At 37.9% G+C, this 26,422-nt stretch overlaps 1 protein-coding gene and 1 pseudogene across 2 annotated transcripts in view; both read right to left on the bottom strand.

Moving 5' to 3' along the window:
• LOC109061160 (CDAN1-interacting nuclease 1-like) overlaps positions 1 to 26,422 on the bottom strand; it is a 790,471-nt gene that overhangs the window by 89,076 nt on the left and 674,973 nt on the right. The gene's annotated exons all lie outside the window — the stretch shown is intronic.
• LOC109073146 lies at positions 5,540 to 20,152 on the bottom strand (annotated as a pseudogene).

Below are 26,422 nucleotides of genomic sequence, written 5' to 3'. Positions count from 1 at the left end.
CAGACACAGTGTGTGATCCTCATCCTCAACAAACATCAGCAAAATCTGCACGAGGCTGGAAATAATAAAAGAAAAAAAAATACTGAGTGAAAATTTATTCTACACCATATTTCTGAACCACGAGTTACTTGATTCGCTGTATTCTAGTTTTATATCCAGGGAATCTATCAAACTGATGTGTTTTCTTACTCCTCCATGTCATTCAGAGCAATGTGATCAAGTGAATGATGGGATAGAAAGAGCAGCGTGTCTATCAGATGCAGATACTGACTGATGGAGATGAATAAAGAGTCAAGCAGATATTTCATACTGTACGTGAACCAGGCTGACTGATGATCCTGATGCTGCACTGACACTTACTTTCAATTCATATTCAAGTGTTTCCCTCTTGTGGCCAAAGTTATGAAACACAGGAGCAGAGTTGTTCTTGTGTGTGTGTGTGTGTGTGCGTGCGTGCGTGCGTGCGTGTGTGTGTGTGTGTGTGTGAGAGAGAGAGAGAGAGAGAGTGTCTGTGTGTGTGTGTGTGTGTGTGTGTGTGTGCGTGCGTGCGTGCGTGCGTGCGCGTGCGTGCGTGTGTTGTGTGCGTCATATGTCAAAAAAAACATACAAACATATTTTTTGTGGCCAAAATCTATTTGAAATATATGTTAAATATATATATATTTCAAACAGTGAAGCTCAATGACATGTTTTTGAAATAGAAAATATATTTAGTTTTCAACCTTCACATACCAAAATATATTTAAAAATGTATTGCAGGGGCAGGAAAATACATTTCCAGTCTTACAGTCGCCTACGTTTAGGCAAGATACGAATGTAGGATTTGTATTCTAAATGGTCTACTAGAGATCAAAAGTAGATTTATAGTGATTTAAAAATGTTTCATATTTTTATATATAGCATTTTAAATAATGTTCCTTGCTGAAGTTTATTCAGATGTGTTATATGTTCACACGTCTTTTAGACAACAATTCAAGTTTTTCTGACATATATCAATGCATTTTCTTGGACTGAAATATACAATATAGAGGGCAACATATATTTTTAAATGCTTTTGGAATTATGAAAAAGAGCTGATGCAACCCTTCTTAATATATCAAAACAATATTTAATGTCAATTCTGTTCCATAACTATAGGCGTTTGCACACACTGCATTTCACTTGTGAAAAGAGAAAAGATTATTTAATGAAAGAAATTGATTGTGAAATATACCAGGCGCTTTTTCTTGTTTGCTTTCTTTATAGAACTGTTTTAATTGATAATGATTTTACAGGTCTTTGGCTCTGTCCTTAATCTGTAGGGAAGTGATGTCATTTTAGATGGAAATCAGCAGCACAAGTATCAGTAAGTCAGTGGATTTGATTAATTCTGTGATTTTTCCTGGTTTATTATATGACACAGCTCAGGTTAATAATAAAATTGTTTCAAAAGATGGTTAAACTTGACCTCTCTAACCTTACTGTAGCTCTTTATCAACATGCTGCTCGTTTTCCTCTCCTTGCAGCATAAATAATCAAGTAAATAAAGTCTGAGCTTGATCAGATTGACTGGATTTCTGAACGCTAGATTAGATTACACTTTTATAGAAATATGTCCTTAAATTATAACCCAGCCCCAAGCATTTATTATTATTTTTTTAATAATGTGCATAAGGTTTTTACATTCTATAGGCTACTTGTGATTCCACGTGATGGCGCTGTTCTGCTTGTGTAACATCATTTCACATCCATGTTGTTGTTGACAGGCAGATTAGATTTTTTTTTCTTTATCTCATAACCTTTGAATCCTTTCAATCTTCGTCTGGTTTCTCTGGTCTCTCGTGCGGTTCAGTGAAGTCATTGAGTTGAATATCTGTCCTCTAGATTGGCTCCAAATTTGGCTGCTATGATTTGTGGACCATGCTGGATAAAAGCAAACACAGACAAATGTTTTGCATTCAAAAGCATTGTCCTGTAACAGCAGCAGGATCTTGTTTTGTTTTCAGAAGGTTAATGTATGGTTTACATGTGTTGGTGTTGTATGGAGCGCATGGATTGTGCTCTGCTTGCGTCTGTATATTTAATCTTATTTTTCATTAGACAGCAGCTGTATTAAATATACTGAGATACTGTTATAGTTTTATCAATATTTTGAATAAGTTTTTATTTTTATATTTTTATGTTTTTTGTTTTCATTTTAAAGTTTTATTAATTTTGTTGTGCTTGTGTCACTTTAATTGGTTGTTTTTTTTATATATCAGTATATATTTTAATGAATAATTTTAATTATTTAATTTAACTTAGTTTTAGTTATTTTAGTAACATTAAACTAAATGAAAATGAAAAATACTGCTGAAGAGAAATAAGTTTTAATAAGTTTTTATATATATATATATATATATATATATATATAAATATTCAGTTAACATTTATTTTATTTCATATGGTTTTAGCTTCAGTTTAATAATCCAGTCAGACAGAACCAGACCTGTTGCACCTCATGTTGTTCTTTACATGCACATGAAATAAATGAATCATGTCTATAATTCCATAATTTCACTGTGCTCCGTTATTAGTTTGGCAGATCTTCCTTTTGTTGTTGGTGAGACTGAGAATGTCTGCTGAACTCACCATTACAGTCATCAGAGAAACATCTTGCAGTTCACAAAAAAAGTCAGAGCAAATTAACGTGAGAGACACACCTCGACACAACTGTGCGCGATTTAATTGGAAACACAAATCAATTAATGAGTAGTAGATTGATCTAATTGGAAGAGAACGCTGCTTAAATAATTACTACTGTTTGTGTTTTGTACTCTTCCTCGCAAACCAATTAAATGAACGTTTTAATTTCTTAAATTTTATCATTTCTGAGGTAATTGCTGCTTGAGTGCCTTGCAGGGCTTTCAGTTTAATGTGTTCCACTGCCAATATGAATAAAAAATCATCACAAAAGGTGGAAGCATAGGGTTCTTCTGAATGTGCACGTATATTTCAGTGTTATATATATATATATAGAACACTGTCTAACATTTCCATATTGGAGATGTAATGAGGCATGTTGTCAGCAGAGGTGAGGCCTCTGGTCCATGCTTTGGAAATAATGATAAACAGCTTGTGGATCAAATACATGCATACTTTAATAAATCAGCTACAATTCTTGGACCTCTAATATTTTTAAAAGAACCATTTCAAAGAAGCACTTAAAATATAATTGTTCATTAGGTAAAATAAGTTAAATGTATGATTAAAGGACTAAAGGTGTTAACATCAGAAAATGTATGAAATGTATTTTTCTCAGAATGTGCTGTTTTTCATTTGTAGCAAATTTTGTGTAGTTTAGACATTGTGTTTATGGGAAATTGAGTCAATATTGGATACAGTCCAAAATATATCAGCGCATGTCTGTTAAAACAATTAAATGAATCTAAATTCAGCGTCAGGATGGTACACGCCAGATTTTGTGTGAATTCACAATGCAAGTTATCAGCTGCTGAAATTTGATTGGCTGCTGGTGGCCATTTTTGTTAATTTGATGATTGATTTTTCATCCTGAAGAGCATACACATCAAAGGAAATGTTCCTTGATCAAACTGTTGCAGACTTAAGACTGGTTTTTAGTGTGCATCATCAGAATGACCAGCTGTTTGTAAAGTTTTTGATGTTGCATTGAGCAGATATTGGCCAAATGGTTTCATTGGCTTGTATTTTTCAGGTTATATTTATTTATTTTCCAGAAATTCCAAAATGGATGAAAAATATCCCAGTGGTAAACTGAAAAAAAAAGAAAAAAGTGTATATATATATATATATATCTATATATATATATATATATATATATATATATATATATATATATATATATATGTGATTATTATGGGTTTCAGAGGGGGAAAAATCAATTGTGCTTCTAGCCGTTATGGTTCTAGAGTTCTGAACTAAAATGCAAAAGTATGTATTACAGCGCCACCTAGTGTCTGACGCATGTGTGTGAGGGCGCCTGTGTAGTTTTTGTGATTTGGTACCATCCCACCAATTTTGGGATCTCTACGATTTACAGCCTCCAATGTCCAGACACTTTTGGGGCACAAACAGAATAATTGGCAAAACAATACAAATACAATAGAGTTGCAGCACCTTGGGTTTTCGGATCTGTAGTAACACGGTTAACTGTATATACAATGCACCGCAGTAAAACAGCACCAATGCATGCTACAAAATGGATCCTGAGGTCTAAAATGAGCAAACAGAACCAAAAAGGAACAGAAAAGACGCAGCCCCAGTGTTCCCTACTCCACAGCATTTTCAGGACAATAGTAGATGTTTATTACTAGAACACATCACATGTAAATAACAGATTGTGAACAGAGTTTAGTGTGAAAGCACCAGAACCGACGCAGACGCAGACAGACATGGCACTTCAGGCAGGAGTGATGAGTCGACTGCGCGGGAGCTTGGAGGAGGAGCAGCTGCGCGGCTGGAATTCTGCAGCGGTTGCAGATCTCTGCCATGAGGTCATGGTGCACATTACTCATGAGGAGAGAATGCATTGTTGTTGTTTTAAAGACACAGCCGGTGCGAGAGCTCGCGTGTCCCTCACAATGAAAGCGGCCTTAGAAATGTGCCTTGAATTGGCCACAGGAAACAATGTGCGCAGCATACTTTCCTTTATATCGTGGATTAGTTTCACCTTAGTGGCCTGGATTCAGGGAAAGATGTTTTCAATGGGGCTTTGCACACTTACATGGGGGACGTCTAGTTGGCAGACCAGGAAAACAGCCATTAGGAGCTTTGAAAGTGTAAAGGAGACCTATTCATCCAAAAATGGAAACTGTGTCATTATGCCAAACACGTATGCTGCTGTTTGATGTGTAAAACACAGAACCTTCACGCAGCTCTTTCTCAGACTGTCCAGCTCTATAAAGCACACACACTGCAATGGGTATGTTTACATGCACTGATTTTCTTCAGCTGGAATGAATCCAATCTGATCACAGATGCCAAAAGCATTGTTTATATCTGCCCTAAACTTGCAGTCCATTTCAAATATTATAGTTTCCATGTGCATTACATCTGTTGGGAGTGCAATTTTGCAACATTGACATCTAAAATATCAGAAAATACATGTCAGAATATCAGAAAAACTATGTGTTTATACATTACGCATTTGAAAATGATTAATAAAGCAGTTAGATTCAAAGTTTTATATGACTTATATGAATTTAACATCTACACCACCCATTTCAGTCTGATTCGGAACAAGCTCAACTGGATCATTAGAGGCATTTTACATCAAGGTCTTTCAGTCTGAGTGAACCGTGTAAATGTTTTTTTTAAGATTTTTTTGGTGTGTGTGTATGTTTTGAATATATATAGTTTTTTTGTGGAAGAGTATAGGAGGCGGTTTTTTTGTATGTGATCTGTGAATTTGAATTTGGATTGTGATGAGAGTGAGGAAATAATGACTTCTTTTAATGAATTATTTCTGTATGTTTAAAGAAAGCAAATATATCTGAACCTTAAGAAAACACACAATGTAAAACTGCTACAATATGAATCTTTTATTGTTAAATGAAAACCCACACACTGCTAAATAATGATAAACAATAATATGCAAACTAATGTACATAATAAATAAGTATAATTTCAAAATTTGAGGGAACTGCTTCTACATGCAATATTATGTTTTTATCTGTAAACGTCAATATTCCACCTATTATACAGCTAAATTACACTTATTTACATATTTTTTTAAATAATTATTACAGATGTTTCATGAGATACTCCACAGAGGAAAGTCAACAGACAAATCCACATTAAAACACAAATCATAACTGCTTTTCCATTTCATAACCAGGAGCATTTGAACTAAAAACACAGCACACATTTGTCAACAGTGGAATTATGAAATCAAAATATATTACATTAAAACCCAAAACCCAAACTATTAATAAACAAGCCTATTCCACAGACAACATGAAAAAATAATGCTGCCGTACACACGCTTTTCAGTCAACAACAAAATACTTAGAATATATATTTAGATTTTTTATATAAAGCTGACAATCCACTTATAAAAATGAATATTTATGATTGATACTCGTGATAAATAAATGGTGTGTGGCCACGCATAAAGCGTCCTGTAGGTGGCGCTCTCTGTTTACAGGTAGGAAGGTGATTTGAAATCCTCAGGAACGTCGCTGTCTAGTTTGCAGATGACTTTGTAGATAGCTTTCTTCCAGGAGGGGTCCGAGTCTTTGGAGAGGGAAATGGCACTGAAGAACTCCTGAAGAGTGACTTCAGCGACCTCCAGGAACCTGTCTGGAACCTGAGATTCTTATGAGTCAGCGCACAGAATCAGTGACTGAAGCAGATTTTGGTGTCCTGCTGGCAGGTTTCTGCTGTTAGTTAATCCTCACTAGTGATGCGATGAAACCTCTAGCAGTGAGTATTAAAGATGAGTGCTTAAGTGCAGTTTTTGAGCTCCAGACATGAATGATTCCTCAAATCATGGGTGCTGATACTGAACTAAGTTATCAGGCGGACCATTTTCACTTGCTGGGCCAGAAAACAGCTGAAACAATCCACAAATTGAAGAAGGAGCCCGAGTCAAGTAACTTGTATACACCTCAAGCAAACACCCTAGAAACCACCTAACGATGACTTAACAACCACCCACATCCCCCATGCAAGCACCTACAGTAGCAACCACTCAGAACACCCTAGAGAAAGCCTAACAACCATCCAGAATACTCAAGCAATAACCTCAAATGCCCTAAAAACCACCCAACAGACTAGCCTAGAAACATCCTAACAGTGCCTTAACAACCATCCACAACACCCTAGCAACACCTTAGCAACCACTCAGAACACACTGGCCTAGAAACAAGCTAACAATGCTTTAGCAACCACCCAGAATACATAAGCAACAACCTAACAACCACCCAGAAAACCCTAGCAACATCCTAAAATGCCTTAGCAACCACCCAGAATGCTCTAGCAACCACACACAACACCCATGCCAGCACCTAGAAACAACCCAAAACACCTTAGCAACCACCTAACAACACTTTAGTTACCACGAAGAAAAGACCATAGTAATGACCTAAAATGCCTTAGCAACCATCCATAACACACTATCCTAGAAACCACTTAACAATGCCTTAGCAACCACCCATAACATCCATGCAAACACCTAGCAACAACCACTCAGAATGCACTAACAATCATCCACAACGCATACATAACATGTAGTTGGATAACAACCACCCTGACCACACTATCATATAAACCACCTAACAACATTAGATTCACCACCTAGAATGCCCTGACAACCACCCAGAACCTGCATGCAAGCACTTAACAACCACCCAGAATACCCCAGTCATAGAAACCGTACCCAACACCCCAGCATGCACATGACAACCACCCAAAACACCATAGCAACCAACTAACAACCACCCAGAACACGCTAGCATAGAAAAAGTGCCTTAGCAACCGCACACAACACCCATGGAAGTACCTAGCAACCACCCAGAACACCCTAGTCTAGAAACCACCTAACAATGCCTTAGAAACCACCCAGAATACTCTAGCAACAACCTAAAATGTCATAGCAACCACCCAGAACACACTAGCCTAGAAACAACCCAGAACCACCATGTAAGCACCAAGCAACCACCTAACAACCAACCAGCAACACGAAACACACTAGTCTAGAAAGCACTAAATAATTCATTAGCAACCATCCAGAACACCCTAGCAACCACCTAACAACCACTCAAAAAACACACTGGACTAGAAACCATGCAACAATGCCCTAGAAAACCAACCAGAACACCCTAGTAACAACCAAAAATGCCCTAGCAACTACCCAAAACACACTAGGCTAGAAACCACCTAACAGCATCTTAGTAAGCATCCAGAACCAGCATGCAACCACCCAGAATATCCTAGCAACAACCTAACAACCACCCAGAATATCCTAGCAACAACCTAACAACCACCCAGAATATCCTAGCAACAACCTTATAATCACCCAGAATACCTTAGCAAAAACCTAAAGTGCCTAAGCAACCACCTAGAACATTGATGCAAGCACATAGTAACTACCTAACAACCACCCAGAATGCCATAGCAACCACCCACAACATACATGCAATCACCTAGCAACCACCTAACATCCACCCAAAACACACTAGCCTGCAAACCACCTAACAATGCCTTAACAACTACCCAGAATCCCCTATCAACCACCTACTATTAAACACCCATTCAGGCACCTAGAAACCACCTAACCACACCTTAGTTACCGCACAGAATGCCCTGGCAACTACCCAGAACCAACATGCAAGCACCAAGCGACCATCCAGAACACACTAGCAACCAACCAGAATATCCTATCAACAACCTAAAATGCCTTAGCAACCAGCCAGAACACACTAACCTAGAAACCACCTAACAACACCTTAGTAACCACGTACAATGCCCTAGCAACCACCTAACAACCACCCAGAATGCACTAGAGACACCAAACAACAAATTGCATAATGGCAAGGTTGCACGGTCAAGTCTTGATGGTCCAGCGTAACTGCAGACTAACCCTCAGTGACTGAAGTCAGTGTCAGAATCCATGCATTGCCCTCGGTCGACTTATGAAGCATCACGCATGCTTTCCAACTGTTCATCCCTATGGAACTCCGAGTCAACACCGTCAGGCCCTTGATCTCTGTGCACCATCTTTAATGCTCTCGTTTTAAAGCGCAACGCTTCTTTGTTCACAGTGGCAATAAAGCAAATACAGTGTCAGAATCATTAGAAGAGCAGTGTGGATGGGCGCTTTGATTTTTTGCAGTCTGTTGCTTTGAACTTAACTGCTCGGAAAATGCATGAAAGGACCCGGTTCCCATCGCAGGAATTCAGGCAGTGCTTCACACCCTTTGAAGGACCCGGCTCGGGTGTGAGAGTGGATCTATCCGCTGGCATTATTTCCCCAAGAGTAGCTCCACTCACTGTTGACACGTTTGTTTCTCGTGCATCTCCAGGCACAAAAGCGAGCCCTGGGAAAGGAATGTCTTGGTGCTGAGGTAAAGACAACTGTCTCCGCTCGTTCCCATCGACCGGCCCGTCACTCTTGGGATTTCTGGCTTCTTTCGCATCAGTAGTAATCCAAACGGCAGTCAGGCGTGGCCTGCTCATAATCTCAAGTTGTTTTAGCAGATGCTGCAGCTTCCTCTTCCCACAGTTTGATGCAGCAGCGCCAGACTCTGGGATAATGGGGGTCTACGGCCGGACAGCTACAGGTGTGGCTCGACACACAGGTCAGACCGGGGACAGTCAACAGGCTTAGACCAGCATCCTGCTGGTCCGAGCTGATTTATGCTGGTTTATTTTCACCGGCTAAAATTGATCCTAATGGTGAAGCATGCTGCAGATCAGCGTCCAAAACACAACACACTGTATGCTGGTAAGCAGCAATGCTGGTCTTTACCGAGTTCACACAACTCTTTCTAAATCTCTGATGCACATTTTAACAGGACATTCCATTAGAAGTAAAGCTGAACTGAATGAAGCTTATTTAGCAAATGATCAATGTCATTTCAGTGAGGAGCTGTTTAATAACTGTGAAATTCAAATGCTCATTTAGAAAGTTCTGCATATTCTTGACCCTTTGCATGTTAATTTAAGCAGCCGGGTTCAGTACAAGTTAAGCTCAATTGACAGCATTCATGGTTTATGTTGATTACTACAGCAAATTAACATATATAAAAAAATCTATTTACAGTGAGGTACTAACAATCTGTAAACATTAATAAAGTCAATATTCAATAGTATAGCCACAAAATGCACACAGTATTTGTTTTTAGTGTGAAATTTTTTTTTTTTTTATATTTAATACTTCATGACAACTTAATGCTGTAAACCCTAAAACAACCGTAAAAATGATTTAATCAGCTTTAAGCTCAAATACACAGCACAATTAATGTTAAAATAATTAATGTGTGCTTTTTTTAAAACTATAAACACATTTCAGTTTTTAAATCCTCCAAGAATGTGCCCCAATTACTTCCTCAGTGAGTGTGACACTGTAACCTCAGTTTTTGCTTTTTTTAAAAGAAGTAATCAACTTTATGCCACAAATGCTGTTTGAACTTTACTCGTACTAGAATATTCTTTTAATTCGGCTAATTTGATCTGCAGATCTCTGCAGCTGTTTAACACATTTTACCATGTTTACATCCACTCCACAGACAATCAATGCAGTATCTGCAGATTTTACTTCAAGCAAACATGAATTATTATATTATATATAACATTATTAATTTGCTGTACTATATGGTGACTCGTGTAAGTACCTGGAAGTCATTGGCTTTGTTGTAGTGCATGTTGAGGGCGCGGAAGAGCTCGGACTCTCTGGTGACGAGTATGTCTTTGACATCATTCACGCCGTCTATGATGGCCTGACGAGCGAACTTCTCCATCTGGATGTAGTAGAACTCTCTGAAGTTACTGAACCACTTGATCAGCTGAGACGTGATGCAGCGATTGAACTGAAAACAGGGAAATATTAGAAAACGCAAATGTCAGATGAAGAGTTTTAAAGAATATTAATGTAAAAGAACAACAAAAACACCATCCATATGTCAGCGTTGAAGCTCATGAATGAAACAACCATGTCCTGCTGAGAATTTGTTCTCTCTTACTCGGGTTTGGTTGACAATATCAATGAACTGATTTTAATCTATCTTGATTTTGATGAACGTTTATAGGTTCTTAAATCCCAAGACTGATCATTTAGTCTGTGCAGTTTTCAGATGATGTGTGAGACTTCCCTAAACATAATCTGTAGCACATCTGTCATCAATTATCACAAGCTTTGTGCTTTGTTACTAAAGTCTCAGCTTTCAAATTCTGTCACTTTTATCACAAAATTCAATCACTTAATCAATGTTTCAGCTGTGGAAATATAACAATAAAATACCTTCTGAAAAATTCCACCTAATGCTACATTTACCTCAGGAAAGTCATTCAACTAAAAAAATATATTTATTTGAGATAGAGCATTTTAATAAATATATGCACTATATTACAAATTCAATACATACTGTATCGGTACTTAAATGTGTCATTTAATGTATGTTTGAATAAATGTCATGACAATTAATTTTTATTACAGCCACCAATTAAATGTTTCTGGAATTCTGGAATCGATTTTTGATTCCCAACCCATCTGAATTACTGTAAGACCAGAATCTAATTGAATCGGAATCAAACTGATTTGTGAAATCTGTGATAATACCCAGCTCTAGCTCTGACATATCAGATACTGGATTTATAATAAATCAGGTGAAAAAATCCAACAGACACACATGCATTTATTTATTTCTCTCCTTTTTTTTTTTTTTTTTTTTTACATGTCCTTATTTTTATATTTTACGGTTGTAATTTATTTATATTAAATCTGTATTCATCTGTATTTTTATCTTCTACTGTTAGTGTTATCTGTATGCACCATGGGTCTGAGAGTAATACAGTTTCAGTTCTCTGTATGTATGTGCTGTACATTTCTTTCAGAAAATGTAAAAATGAGATTTTCATTGTTGTTATTCTGTCAGTGATGGTGTAAAGCGTTTGCTTTCAAAACTATTTCCAGCAACACAGTCTGTTTAATCAGCTGTAGTCTTTCCCAGCCGATGTCTTGCTCTTAGAATCACATCTATCCAAACAGCAGAGGCAACTCTGTCTTCACATCAGCCCTGTTATTATAACTGCTCATCCGATAACACGGGGGCAAACAGAGCTAAAACCTGCCCAAGGGCTCAAAGACGCTTCTTGACGCGGAGTGTGAGAAACAGCAGAGCGCGAGACGTCCTTCTGAGTGACTTCGGCTGACGGGAATGGAATCGGACACTGGGATTATCCCAGGCTTTGTCTGCTGTGACTTCCCACTGAAGGGTGGGCCGTGACCCTCCTCACAGATCTCAGGGGTCAGGAGAGCCCGGCCACACAGGAGACAGTGCCCAGTGTCCAGATACCCCCAGAATACTATCATCAGATACACACAGAAACTCAAAGCTCTTCAAGACAACCCGCCAAAATAAAAGTTCAGTTTAACTTGAAGAAGTTATGACAGATATTACTATTGTACAGTAGAATGAACTTCTCAAAGTACACTTCGATTTTTCACAGTTGTAAATAAAACAAATATTAGTGTGTGTAAGTTTGTTTTACACGAAAATGCTATTTCAGTCTTTATGCTTCAAAACTTCATGTCTAATTTGTTCAATGTGTTACTTGCAGTTTCCTTGTATTGTAATTGCTTGTGAAATTTTCTAGCAATTTTGGAGTGAACGTTTTTTTCTACACCATTTTTTTTTCAGTGTAATAATAATAATAATAATAAATAATTAATGTTTTTAAGGAATATCAATTTTTTTATCATCATTTTTCTTCCATGCTTAACATTAAACCTCTGTCCTGCAGCACTTTGTTTGCTAAAAAAAAAAGTAAAAAAGATTTTTCCTTTGATTACATTTTAAAATATTATTTACCAATAATAAACACAAAAAAATAAAAAATAAAATAATCCAGGGAAATTAAAACAGACAACACAGAATTTCTGAAAACTACCGAGATAACCAAGCCTTCAGGAAACATCACCTTCAAAACCTTACTGAGCAATATTAGATATTAGAATTAATATTATCAGACAAGCTCATTTCTAATGCTAGGACCTGCATTTTGTCTGAGCAATGTCATCATGTTTTTGTGTTTGCCCATGACTGTTCATTGTTTATGTATTATTGTACCACTATTGTAAAGCGTCCATTGCTGCTGGGGCATAACACTACTCTAGAGAATTTCCAAATCTTTGAATGAGCCTAAATACATGTGTACTGTGTTGCCCTCATTCTCAAATAAACTCTGCTTTACCTACACTAATATATATATATATATATATATATATATATATATATCTCAACAAAGATTATTGGAGTATGTCTTACAAGAAAATACTATTCCAGTGTTTATACTTCAAAATTTCACGTTTAATTTAATGTTACTTGCTGTTTCTTTGTAATTATTTGTGAAATTTAAAACAATTTCAGTTTTTTGAGCATTCAAACTCAATTCATTATTAAGTGACACTTACACCTACTAAAATAATTGCTTGATCTAGCTGACATTACATGTAAGTAACTATATATTTAACATCATCTTTATCTTTTTGACCACACGATTCAAACTAAGGTTAGTTTCTCTTACAGGCTTCTTCACGTTAAGACTTACATCGGTTTTATCAAGCTCAGTAATACATTCACAACCACACAATAATTTTCCTCACACCAAAATATTGGTATGATGTGGTTTAGTGATATTTACTGGCTAACTCAGTTAACACTTTCAACAATGTAAGTTTAACAAATGGATTTTGTTTCTTCATTTATGTGCAATTTAGTACAAAACACACAGAAACTGAGTGAACCTAAAGCAAAATATAGCATAATGTTATAATGTAGTGCTTAAGTCTTTGGCTTAGGGTTAGTAATAATAAAAAACTAATGGCAACTGCATATTTAGGATGTTTGGATAATAGTTCATGAATCTGCCATTTAATAACACGCTGATCAGTAATCTAATACTGGAGAGATGCATCGCTTTATAGCGGTCACTCAATGCCTAAGCTGGTTACAGCACTAGTACTTGAAAGTTAATTTTATTTAAAAAAAATAAAAAAATGATTAAACCTTTTTTTTGTTTGTTTTATTCAAGTGGAACGGTTTCCTTACACTGGGCCTTAAACGGACTCTACATATTCAACAGGAGAGTCATGAAATAACAGTTGCGCCAGATTTTTCCTGTTGTGTCGACTCATCACAACACTTGTGCCTCAGGACACGTCACACACTCACAGGATGTGTGTGTTGTTGTAGGGCCTATCCTGCGCTCAGCGCTCTGCTATTGTGTGTGCTGAAAGCTGGCGAGCTGAAGGGTTAACGCTGAATAGAGGAGGTTGTGCTCCTCTCCGCCGCCTCTTTTGTCTCCTTTTGCTGACTTGAGAAACTCCTCTTTTAACTTTGTCAAAGTTAAACCAGCAATTCAGGAGCTGCCACCCCAACATTCAGAAATATTTGCTCAAGCGTCTAATTTTGTGTTAATATTCAATGTTTTTTTGCCAAAGCAACAGAATGCATATTTCTAATTTACACGTAAAAAATCCATTACAATTCAAAGTGATTTCCAAAGCAATACTCTTATTAATGCGTTACTTATTATAATATTATTTAGTATTTTTGTAATTATTTATTATTATTTATCCTAATAATCAGGCAGACATTTTTATCTTTTTTTTTTGACTCCTGATTGTAATGCAATATTTTTAAAATAATAATAAATAAAAGCATATGTTTTAAAAAGTATTAATATTAAGCGTAATAAATATTTAAATAAATAATACAATTTTAATATTTATCCTATTAAACAATTGCACATTTAAAATACTTTTTTTAATATAAAATGTTGCTCTAAAAATCACTTGGATTGTATAAACGTTGGTAAAAATACAAAATATTAATACAAAATTAGATGCCAGTTAATGAAGATGCATGAGTTGTAAAAGTATATAAAATAAATAGGCTTATAACTGAACTGATCTGCCTGAAACACAATAATTAACATTAACAGAGGCGCTACTGGAGCATAATCTGGTAAAACAGTACAGACCTTGACATCAGGGAAGAAGTTCTTGAGCAGATTGGAGCTCGGGTAGCGTGTGTAGAAGAACATCAGCTTGGCTTTCTTCAGATGGTTTGGGGTCAGACCTTCCTGGATGTGAGGAGAGTCAAGGCCTCAAAAACCTCACCATAAACGCTTTTCTCTGAAGATCTGCCAAACCTGACAGTGTGTGATCAAAGCCACCTCACCCTTCATGTACAGGTAACTTGCAGAGCTCAATTCATGTGCATTTTTTAATAATCAGCAGAATTAACATGTCCCCAAACAAATAAACATCAATATGTCCAATCCATGGGTCTAAATGAATGAACAGCTGAACAGCTCTGTGTTGACCAGAGAGTCGATTAAGACACGACAGCATGTGCTAACTAGAAAAAGAGCCCAACAAATTAGATTAAGGACTTCAATTAGAGACCTCCAATCTGAGCCGTTTGCTCCATATATCTGCTCGTAGTAATTGCTTCGCTGCAAAACACTGAGATGAAATTTCCTCAGCGAGGATGGAGAGGATCAGCTTACACCTTTACGTCTGAACAGAACTTTAAAAATGAGTTTCTTTCTTTAAAAAGGGGCCAAAGCTTGTGAGGTCACTTCTCTACACTGATTGCATCTATGCAAAAAAACATGCTTCTTCTTATAGAAGCAGAAACGTAAACCTGCTGTTAATAAACCATCGTTTTGAATGAGACAATCACCGTTTGGCCTCAAATAAAAAAAGACACAATATTGAAATCATTTCCAAAACATACAAGAACACAAAAGCAGTCTTAAGTCGCTGGGGTATATTTGTAGAAATAGCCAAAAATATATTGTACGGGTCAAAATGATCGATTTCTCTTTTATGCCAAAAATCATTAGGATATTAAGTAAAGATCATGTTCCATGAAGATATTTTGTAAATGACCTACTGTAAATATATCAAAACTTAAATTTTGATTAGTAATATGCATTGCTAAGAACTTCATTTGAACAACTTTAAAGATGATTTTCTCAATATTTAGATTTTTTTGCTCCCTCAGATTCCAGATTTTCAAATAGTTGTATCTCAGCCAGATATTGTTCTATCATAACAAAATGTATTTATTAAGCTTTCAGATGATGCATAAATCTCAATTTTGAAAAACTGACACTTAAGACTGGTTTTGTGTCACATATTATATAAATCTAATGATGTTTAAAAGCCAAGCTTTCTGCATGCAGCGATAGCGTCACATACGTACACGACACTCTGAGCATTGATGATGGTGTATAACGACGGCTGAGAGCTTGCTTTTCACAAACAACCGAAAGTGACCTCTCTCATCCACTCCAATCACATCGAGAGTGCAGAAACATATTCCGCACCTTTTCAAGTCGAGCGAAAAAAAGAAATCAGAGAATTTCCAGAAGAGAAACTGTTGCTTTTTCTGCCTTTGAAAATTGGCTTTTGTTCCTAACAATTCTTATCAAAGCCTTGTATTCCTTTTTATTTGTCTTTTCCTGGACTTAAAGTCATTACCGAGCCCAGATTAAAGAAGATGCTACAATTTTCTTTGGGGTTACCGAGATCAAAGCAAAAATTCTCCTTGAAGTCTGCGTTAGTGGAACTGCTCACCGCTGCACTCAATTCAACGATTGTTCACCGAGCTCGAGAGCTGCTGGTTTGTTCAGCAATATCTCAATGTTAACTACTATATATTAAATAAATACAGTCGACTAAACAAAGAGGCAGCTGCAGCCAAACAAAGAACATAATCCAGAGATAAAAAGCCTTTCTGTGACTCCTGAAACATGAATCTGATGCTGCATTAGACACGACACGTTTGGTGTGCATTTACATGCAAAATATCTTTACAAAATTGTAGACAGATAGAAGATAAAAATCTGAGTCTGGGTGGCAGCAAGACTAAATGAAGACATTTCTCCTGATTTGAGAAGTTTCTCCTTGTGTTTCTGATGAAAAGGGATCTCGACAGTGTTTGCCAGGTTATTAAAGACTGAAATATGAAACATTTCTCAAACACTTCTCATCCCACGATCAAATGATCTGAGCTGCTCTCCAAACTCATTGCATATCTCTATACTCACACTGTATGACAACTCTGACTCATTTTTGACAGTTTTTAAGAAACTAAATGAGTTAACATGAACTATCAATGAACAATACTTACTAATCTTAGTTCATGTTAATTTCAGCATTTACTACTGTTTTCAAATGAGACGTTGTATGTTTTAACATTAGTTTATGCACTGTGAACAAACACAAACAAACATTAAATGTGTTTCTATTTACTAGCATTAACCAATATTAATAAATGCTTTAAAATATGTTGTTCATTGTAATGTTAGTTAATGCATCATTTTTATTTGTAATAATGAATTTCAGGATTAATATCTGAGAAAAAAAAAAAAAAACTAAGACCTCTTATGAGATACGGAAGCGCAACCTCCAAGCAATACAATATCCCTCTTGTACTTTCAAATCATTTGACAGAGATATATTTTTTCTCAATCATTTTTGACATTTTATTGTGGTGTTTTTTTGTATAAAAAGAGACAGTTCCCCCTAATATTGACTAAATTCTTCTGAGCAACACCAAAAAGAAGATATTTCTAAAGATATTGTATAGACTAAGAAACAATGAGACTTTTCTCACAATAGCATCTTCTGTGCTCCTCAGAAGGAAAAAAGGTCACACTTTAGTTTGGGGACCAATTCTCATCAACTATGACTTTTGCCTCAATAAACTTCTAATTTGCTGCTTATTAATAGTTAGTGAGGTAGTGGTAAAGTTTAGGTATGGGGTAGAGATGAATGGATCTAAAATATGCTCATTAATATGTGCTTTATAAGTACTAATAAACAGCTGATATGTTAGTCATATGCATGCTAATTAAAAGTGAAAATTGGTCCCTAAACTAAAAAAAGTCATACAGGTTTGGAACCACGTGATGACGGAATGATCATTTTTGGATTTAAGCGTTCAAAGGATATATTGAGGGTCATGAAGGAGCTCCTCTCAGCCAAGCTCTGCAGATCTCCGCACTCCATCTTGACCCGCGGCAGGCAGAGCGTGTCCACCGACACCAGTCCAGTCTGGTGCTGACCCAGATGCCCCGAGCTCACCTTGGACCTCATGCCGACGCTTTCCCAGGGATGCTCCATGGAGTCCGGCGAGGACCTCTCCAGAGCCGCCGGCAGACACGGCAGTGCGGAGAAGGCGGAGTGCGGTCCGTACTTCAGCAGGTGCTCCAGGATCTGGCTGTCGTGCAGAGGAGCGCTGTAGCCGAACTGGAAAGGCGTCTGGTGCAGCGGGTAGGGTCTCTTCACAGCCTGGCTCAGGGAAGGTTTCCGGACCACTAGGGACAAGGCTTCGGTCTGGTGCTCCAGGCTGTTGCTCTCAAAGTGCTCCGCAGAACTGGCTTTGATGCTTTCGTCAGAGTCCGACAGCTCTGAAGGGGAATCATCTGGGATTCGCTTCTCGGTCTCAGAGTACTCCGGACTGTGGCACGGCTGGGGCGACTGGTTTAGTAGGGTCATGGAGAGCTTCCTGAAGACCATATCGACGCTTTCGCTCACAGTCCTGGTCAGCTCGCATTTAAGAGTCTCCTGCAGGTTCTTCACCGCCCTGTCGGAGCTGAAACCACCGTTTTCGACTTTAACTTGCTCTTTGTGGTGCGTTGCACCACTGTCCAGCTTCAAACTGGGTTGGACGTCGTGCTCCGACCTCACATCTTCCCGTTCCTCGTTCTCCGAGTAATTCTGTTCGTGCACGTGCGAGATCTTCTCCTGGAGCTGATGCAGGAGACGCTGCATGCTTTGGAGCTGCTCCTTGAGTTTGTGGCACTCCTCGTCTTTGCTGGTCTTTGTGTGGGACTGACTGGGCTCCTGGTGCTGGGGCAGCCTCTGCTTGCGTTTGTTCTCCTTCAGGAGGTCTCTTCTACAGCGGACGGCTTCGCACTCGCTTTCCGCTTCTCTGTGAGACCTGCCGTTGGGTGAAGCAGCCATGCCTCGTATGATGTTCTCCACCCGGGCGCGTTTGGCTTGGAGGTGCTCGTTTACAGACAGATCCTCGTCTTTGAAGGACGTGCAGCTATGATCGTCTTGAGCAAAATCTTCGGTCCTGCTGGACTCGGGATCGAGCCCGCTGGTGTTTGCGGAGGGCAGGTAAAGGAGGTTGTTGTCGAGGGAGGTCAGTTTATTATGAAGGGTTTTACGCAGGAGGTGAGAGATGATGGAGCCGCTGTGGTAGGAAGCCAGAGGCCCGTCGTATGTGCTTCTGCGGTAACAGGGGAGCAAGTGTCGGCTTTGCTGTCTTCCATGCAGCCTTCGCTGCTTGTGCAGCTGTGTTCAGACGGGCTCAGGTTCATGGTTTTCACAGGCTGCAGTCGCTGGACTTTCCGTACACAATTATGAGCCTCGGAAACTGGTGATCTGTAATACTCTGTAAAAAAAAAAAAAAAAAAAAAAGATAATGCTGCATTAAGCCCTCATATTTACAGTCCTAAATTATTCTAAACAGTATTACACTCTTATCCAAAAAAATATGCAAGGTAGGTGGTGCACAAACAAATTTCATATTCAAAAACACATTCACTCAGTGTTCTGTTTATTATATATATGAAAATAATACTTTTTTGAGCTGTTTCATGTTATGAATACAAACAGAAAAATTATACATAAGATTTCAAAAGATAAAAGAAGAAGTGTTAACAACACAGAAGCAATATATATATAATATATATCGCATATATATATATATATATATTGATACCGTAAATGTTCACTTTATAACATCGCACTTATTTCATACTTTGAATAAATGTTCACATTATACAATGTCTTGTCATTTCATTATACAATGTCTTGTCATTTCATATTAGTATTATAATGAAGAATTACATAGTCCACATAGCATAATATTTCTCGGTTCAGGCAGTAAAAGCATGAGTTTCAGGAGAGAAGCTGCAGCAGGTGATGAGAGCAGAGAGCGCTTACCTGTTGCTCTGGAGACGCGTGACTGAGAGTGTGCGCTCGGCGCGCGCTCGTCTCACTCCAGTCGAGCGGGCGTGGCCAGAGCCGCCCTTCATCAACACACCAGCCAATCAGAGGCCGAATGTAGAATATAAACCACTCCCCCTCAATAACTACTGAAAGCACCTCCTTATTTTAAAGTCGTGTCGTGATTTGTACATTAAACCTTTCGCTTTTGGTGAATTTCATATACAGAAAAGAAAATCGGCATATCTAAATCATATTTCACACAGTTTAAATAAGTTTATTATGAATTTTAAATATATAAATACAAGAAATCTACAATTTTGTATCTCAGTGTAATTGAATATTGGAAATAAAAAAGGATGTCACCAACTTATTTAAGTCATGCATTTGTTTAAGTAAGATGCAAGTTTTGTGTTCTACCACATAAACTTCCATAGACGTGAACAGGCAGGACAGTATTTATGAAAATGCGTTACACGTCTGTTGCAATGAAAGTGAGAAATGCAATGCATTACAATGTTTTATTATTACTATTTGCATTTTATTTTGTATAGGAAATTGCATTATTAATAAAAAGAAGAAATGATAAATAGTATAAAACATACAGTAGCTATGCTTAGTTCACATCTATTTCACATGTAGCATTATAAAGTGTAGACTGGCTTTTAATTTTAATTTTAATTGTGGTCGTCTTATCATATTAGCTGCATATTAAAATATATGCACGGGCTCACATTATATATATATATATATATATATATATATATATATATATATAGATATATACATATATATAGAACTATGTAGATATCTATAAACATATATAGACACACACACATAGAACTTGTAGAAATAAAACGATCCAAAACAGTGTGTGGGGGGATGGAGCCATTCATCAAGGATCCAACAATATTTGTGATATGCAATGGCAGATTTAATTAGTTGTTATTAATAATGTTGCACTTCATATCCTCCTGACTACCAGAAAAAAAAAGAGAAAAAAAATTTTGTGTGTATTTAGTATTTTGTTGTGCAATTACATTGTTTAGAGAGTAAGAAATATTTTGAAAAAATTTGAAAAATAAAATTGATATTTAATTTAATGATATTTAATTCATATGTTATGCTATTCACTCTGTAGAGGACATCAGGCCTTTAAAAAGTCCTGTTTTTTTAAATAATAATAATAATAATAATAATAATAATAATAAAAAGACATGAATAGACAAAAAAGGCAAAAACAGTGGGATTTTTGTTTTAATCACTAATCAATTAAAAAAAATATACCAAACTTTATATAAAGATAATTCTCAGCTATGTTATGAAAGATATTTTTAAAAACCATTTTAATTTAGATAAAATTTGTGTAAAATGGCCATTACAAACGAGTTTTACCTTTATATACAATGTATCTATAAACTGTATCTAATTTGCATATTTTAATGTGTTTTTTGGGCAACATAGAATGAAAATATAAATATATATATATATATTTCTCTTGTTGTATCTCCTAATACGTGTAATAAACATGCTTCGAGTCCTGGTGTCCTCTCGTGTCCTGCTTCATAACAGAAGGTCATATTTTGATTTGAAACTCCCTGATATGTGATATTTTACCGGTGTGTCTTCCGGTTCAGCTGTATCCCTCCTGTAATCAGGAGGATATCACAAATATTGTTGCATCTTGACGAATGGCTTTTTTGTTATCCACTTTTGGATCGTTTTTGATAAAAGCGTCTGCTAAATGCATACACGTAAAGAAGTAAGACGAGTGAGAAATCAATGGTACGTTCCGTTCCACCCTCTCTGATTCATCATGGTATTGCTCCGCGCTGCTTCCGGTCCGCGGCGGCGCTGTTTCCGGTGCTGTGCCGTGAGAGCTGCAGTGCGCTCGGTCCACCCAGACGACATGTTATCCCGTTCCCGCTGTCTCACCCGGAGCCTCGGGCGCTCGATCTCCGCCCTGCGACAGGTACGTGTGTGTGTTTGTGTGTGTGTGTGAGCCGTCCGCGCCGCGCGGTCTGACCGAAAGACCGTTAACCGGCGGCGCGGTGACGCGCGTGAGCGGTAGGCCGCGAGCCCAAGGGCAGCAGGACACTCGCAGCAGAACCGCGAGAGAGAAGAAGAGAGCGTTTACAGCACATCACCGACGGTCACAGCCGCTTTTACTGTGTTATTCGGTGTGTTCATCAAGGTTTAAATGCACACGGTGGACGAGTGAGGTAAACCAGGAGCGTCACGTGACCGAGCTGTCACTCCCTGCAGTAGTAACAGCCTGAGAGCGTCAGACTCTGCTGTGCTTCACCTGCACTCTGTTATCATGGTGTGAAGTGACGTCATCACCAGTGTTCATAATACCTGCCAGGGCAATTAATCCGCTTTAATTTGGTCAAGTTGAGATTACTGGCTACAGCTGAAATTATCACCGCTTCCCGAAGTAGCATACTGTATGTCACATTCAAAATATGTCAGCATTTTATTTTTTTATTTTTTTTAATATGTAAATAAGTGTGTTTCTTATTTGCAGTAATTGGTCAATGCTTTTTTCCTCCTATCACACATTTTATCATACATACATCATTGTAATGGTTATTTTAATTGTTTTGGTAGTTTTAATTCTTTTGAGTGGGCGGTGTCAAGTGTCAAATTACACAATGTATTACTATCTTTTATAATCAAAACTTATTATAATCATGACAAATATATATATATATCAGTGCAGTGGAAAGGTCTGAGTCTCGCAATTCCATATTTGGTGATTGAAGTAATATTAGCAGATAAAGCATTTGTGACCCTGGAGCACAAAACCAGTCATAAGTGTCAATTTTTCAAAACTGAGATGTATACATCATCTGAAAGCTGAATAAATAATCTCTCCATGATGTTATGGGTTGTTAGGAGGACCATATTTGTCTGAGATACAACTATTTGAAAATCTGGAATCTGAGGGTGCAAAAAAATCTAAAATACTGAGAAAAATCATCTTTTAAGTTTTTCAAATGAAGTTCTTTGCAATGCATATTACTAATCAAAAATTAAGTTTTGATATATTTACGGGTAGGAAATTTACAAAATATCTTCTGTGAAAATTATTTTTACTTGATATTTTAATGATTTTTATCATAAAAGAGAAATCAATAATTGTGACTCATACAATGTATTTTTGGCTATTGCTTCAAATATACCCCAGAGACTTAAGACTGCTTTTGTGCTCCAGGGTCACAAATGTGACGGAAAAATGCATTAAAAATTGCAATGTAGTTTGGTGTCACCGGTGGCTGCTTGTGGTATAACTACAAATAAAATCTCACGGGAACATCAATTTTTTTATATCAACTTCACATTTGGAACGCAACTTATTTAGACATAAGGCTTTAATTTTATAGCAATTTCAGAGTAAAACCTGTTATAAATTTTGTGCATTTTATATATATATTATTATATGCATATATTATATATATATATATATATATGATATATATATATTATATATATATATATATATATATTATATATGTATAATTGATTCCAGTCTTACAATAATCTGCTGATTGTCTTCTTTAAAAGGAGTCCAAACTTAGGTCTGTATGCAGAAACGTTCTTGAGTTAAAATAATTTAAGTTTGTATAGTGCACTTTCACGTCTGTGTTCAAAAATGGGGGTTGACAGTGAAAGGGTTAACTTTATTTAAATATCTGTAAAAAGTCAGTTCACGTTTCTGTACTTTGGGGATTGTTTCTAAGCAGCTTCAACAGTAATAAACAGGAAAACAACACAATCAATGATGCAAACTTAGTCAAATATGAGACAAATCCTAAATCTGCTGTAAAGCACGTCTAAAAAGACAGCGGAGCCATTTTCCGTCCTGTCTTTAATAGTGATCCTGTAGACCCTGTGAGACTTTGACACGGATGGATCACGTGACTCACAGTTGAGATAAAATACTCAGGTGTTCATGCAGCGATAGTTTCCCATCCACGCGTACGTAAGTGCATGCAGACTTCACCGAGCGTCTGTCAGGGTGATTGATGGCACTTCATCCGAGCGTCTTCAGTGTGTTTGATGTAAACAGGTTCAGATATCGCAGGTGTGACTGGGGGGGTGCGTCAAAGTCAGCCAGATGACATGTTGTTGTTTGTTTTGCTGCTTGGTCAGTGCTCACTGATGGACTGCTGTCATCTCGTTCTTCTATCTAGGGTAACCGTGCTCTCGCAAGACGGGCGACATCAGGTGAGTTGTGAGAGAGCTCACATACAAGGTGTCTCTGTGAAAGTTTAACAGTCTCTGACAGCGCACACACACACATGATGAGATGTCCCTGTGTCTGGTTTTCCCTGCAGGTATATCAGCGAGTCAGTGTGTCTCCGTCAGAGCCGGCCCGTAAGTATAAGTCTCACTGAGGATTTCCGGCTCGATCCCGGAGTCAAAGCCGTAAGTATCACTGAAGTCTCCCGGAGGATTCCCGGCTGGAGTGTGTTGTGATGATTTGTGCTGTTGATTTTCAGGTGATGTGATTCAAGACCACGCCCGCTCACAGTACGTATCAGCCCTGAAATAAGGTCTGGAGATACTCTGGGTGACTCTGGAAGTGTTGCACAGCATCATAAAAAGTTTTACCTTCCTGAAACCTGTGGTGTAACGCTATAGAGAGCTCTCTGTTGGTGAACACTTTCTACGGTTGCACAGCACACTGTCTTCTGTGATTGCAGGGAATGACAAGTTATTACAGTTGAAAAACCCCGGCGTTTGCGGAGTCTGTCACAGAGGGAGACGTCAGGTGGGAGAAAGGTAAGATGAGTTCAGCAGGTGTGCAGCACAGACGTCTCGCCCCGTTAGACCCCATTCTCCCTCTTCTGTGTCTCTTTAGCTGTTGGAGACACCGTCTCTGAAGACGAGGTCGTCTGTGAGAGTGAGACTGATAGGTACGAAGCACACTCTGTTGAAGGTTTTGAATGTTTACGAGACTAACAGTTACTGTTTAATTGTTTGTCAGATACGTTGCATGTTTGGCCATTGTGTGTAGCGGCGCAGGGTTGAGCACTGCATTTATTTAAGAAAATGTGTCAAGTTAAAAATAGTTCAACCTTTGATACCGTGGCTTCTGTTCCAGGCTGGTTTTTGGTAGCGGGAGTGTGTCCTATTTCAGCAACTGTTAAGAAACCTGTCTGATGAACATGACTCTAACGTTACAGGGCCCCAAACTGCAACCATAAATATTAATTTGCGAGTGATGTTTTTGCTGAGGTCGCCACTGGCGACTACCCGCCGAAAGCTCCTCAGGATTTTAACCGCTAAAAAAGTTTTCTCAGGCGGATGATTTGCTTCATTCTAGCAGCGTCCGTCTGTGATAAAACGAACTCGGGGCCGAAGGTTAATACACACAACTACACCGAGTGTGGACCTGCCGCGGTGTACAACAGCTTTCAGCCGAGATCGGCCCATAGAGGAAAAAGCCGTCTGTCAAGCCAGAAGTGTTTTGTAGAGTCGGCGCGGCTCTGGTCCATTATCTTCTCACCGATGCCGAGACTGAACCGACAGAGACGCATTTCAGCCAGAATCAGCCCGAGTGTTATTGCTATCTGGGTATATATTTACCATCTTATAACTTAAACATTTGAATGTAATGGCTTTTTTTCCTAATTGTTTGCGATCAAATCTTTTGTTATGTTCACGTATTAAACTGAGTCGATGCCGCATCAAAGTTTTAGTGGAAAAAGAGAGAATTCAGTCCTCTTCTCTGCCGCTCATCTGCTGACACGCACACAGTCTGATAAACGCAGCTCCGCTGTGCAGCGAGAGAGAAATGACGGAGACGGAAGAAGGGAGAAGTGCAGAAAAATACAGCACAACTTGAACAAACTAGAACAGGTTAAAGCTGTCAGCTGTGTGGATATTGGCGATATCGTTAACAAATTCTCGTTTATAATAATTACTAATATGGCTTCTTCTAAACAAGATCTTGGTCTGTGTTCTTTTTAATGCGTGAACTTCATTATTTTGAAGTGCAGACTGCCGTCCAGTATCGCAAAAAAGCTCTGTGCTTTGTCACTTTTTTAATAAAAAGTACCAGCTTTCAAATTATTCCGAATTCATTAACGAAATTCAAACAATGCAGTTTTTGGCGCTCCTTAATGCAGCAGGCGCGGGTCCGCTTTAGCACCTCAGTTCAAGGGCAAGTGAAACCATTTAATCGTTCTCTTTACGAATATAGGACATAGTGAACATGAAGTAACATCAAAAGGTAGGCTAGTTTATAAGAGATCCCTACAGTACAACTTACTGAAATGTCCGTCATGAGTAGGAGGAGCCCAAGTGATGCTTATGCTCCATGATACTGTACAGATTCTGTGTAATGAACAATTCTTTGTGACTGTAGATTTCAAGCTGGAAAAGACATTTAGTTCCCACTTTAAGTGAACCTTAGTTTCCAGGTCATCTACAAGATGGATTAAAATGCTGATAAAGTCAAGAAAAAGATGAGACCAAAACATGACGTCTGATTGAAATTCTGAAATGTGTAAAGAAAATAAATAATAATAATCGTAAGATAAAGAAGAAAACACGTTTATTCTGTGGCACCCTAAAAAATTATATTGGCTCCTAAGTTTTTTTTTCTTATAGGGAGCCAATGGCGCCTTACTACTCGATTTTTTTTTTGTTTGGAGCCTGCTTAAGAGCATCCCGACCGCTCGAGCGTTGTTGTTGAACCTCACGGGCTATAAAGAC

Source organism: Cyprinus carpio, chromosome A17 (assembly GCF_018340385.1).
Source record: "Cyprinus carpio isolate SPL01 chromosome A17, ASM1834038v1, whole genome shotgun sequence".
Lineage (NCBI taxonomy): Eukaryota > Metazoa > Chordata > Actinopteri > Cypriniformes > Cyprinidae > Cyprinus > Cyprinus carpio.
The sequence above is the reverse complement of the archived record's forward strand: the minus strand, read 5'-3'. Positions and strand labels throughout refer to the sequence as shown.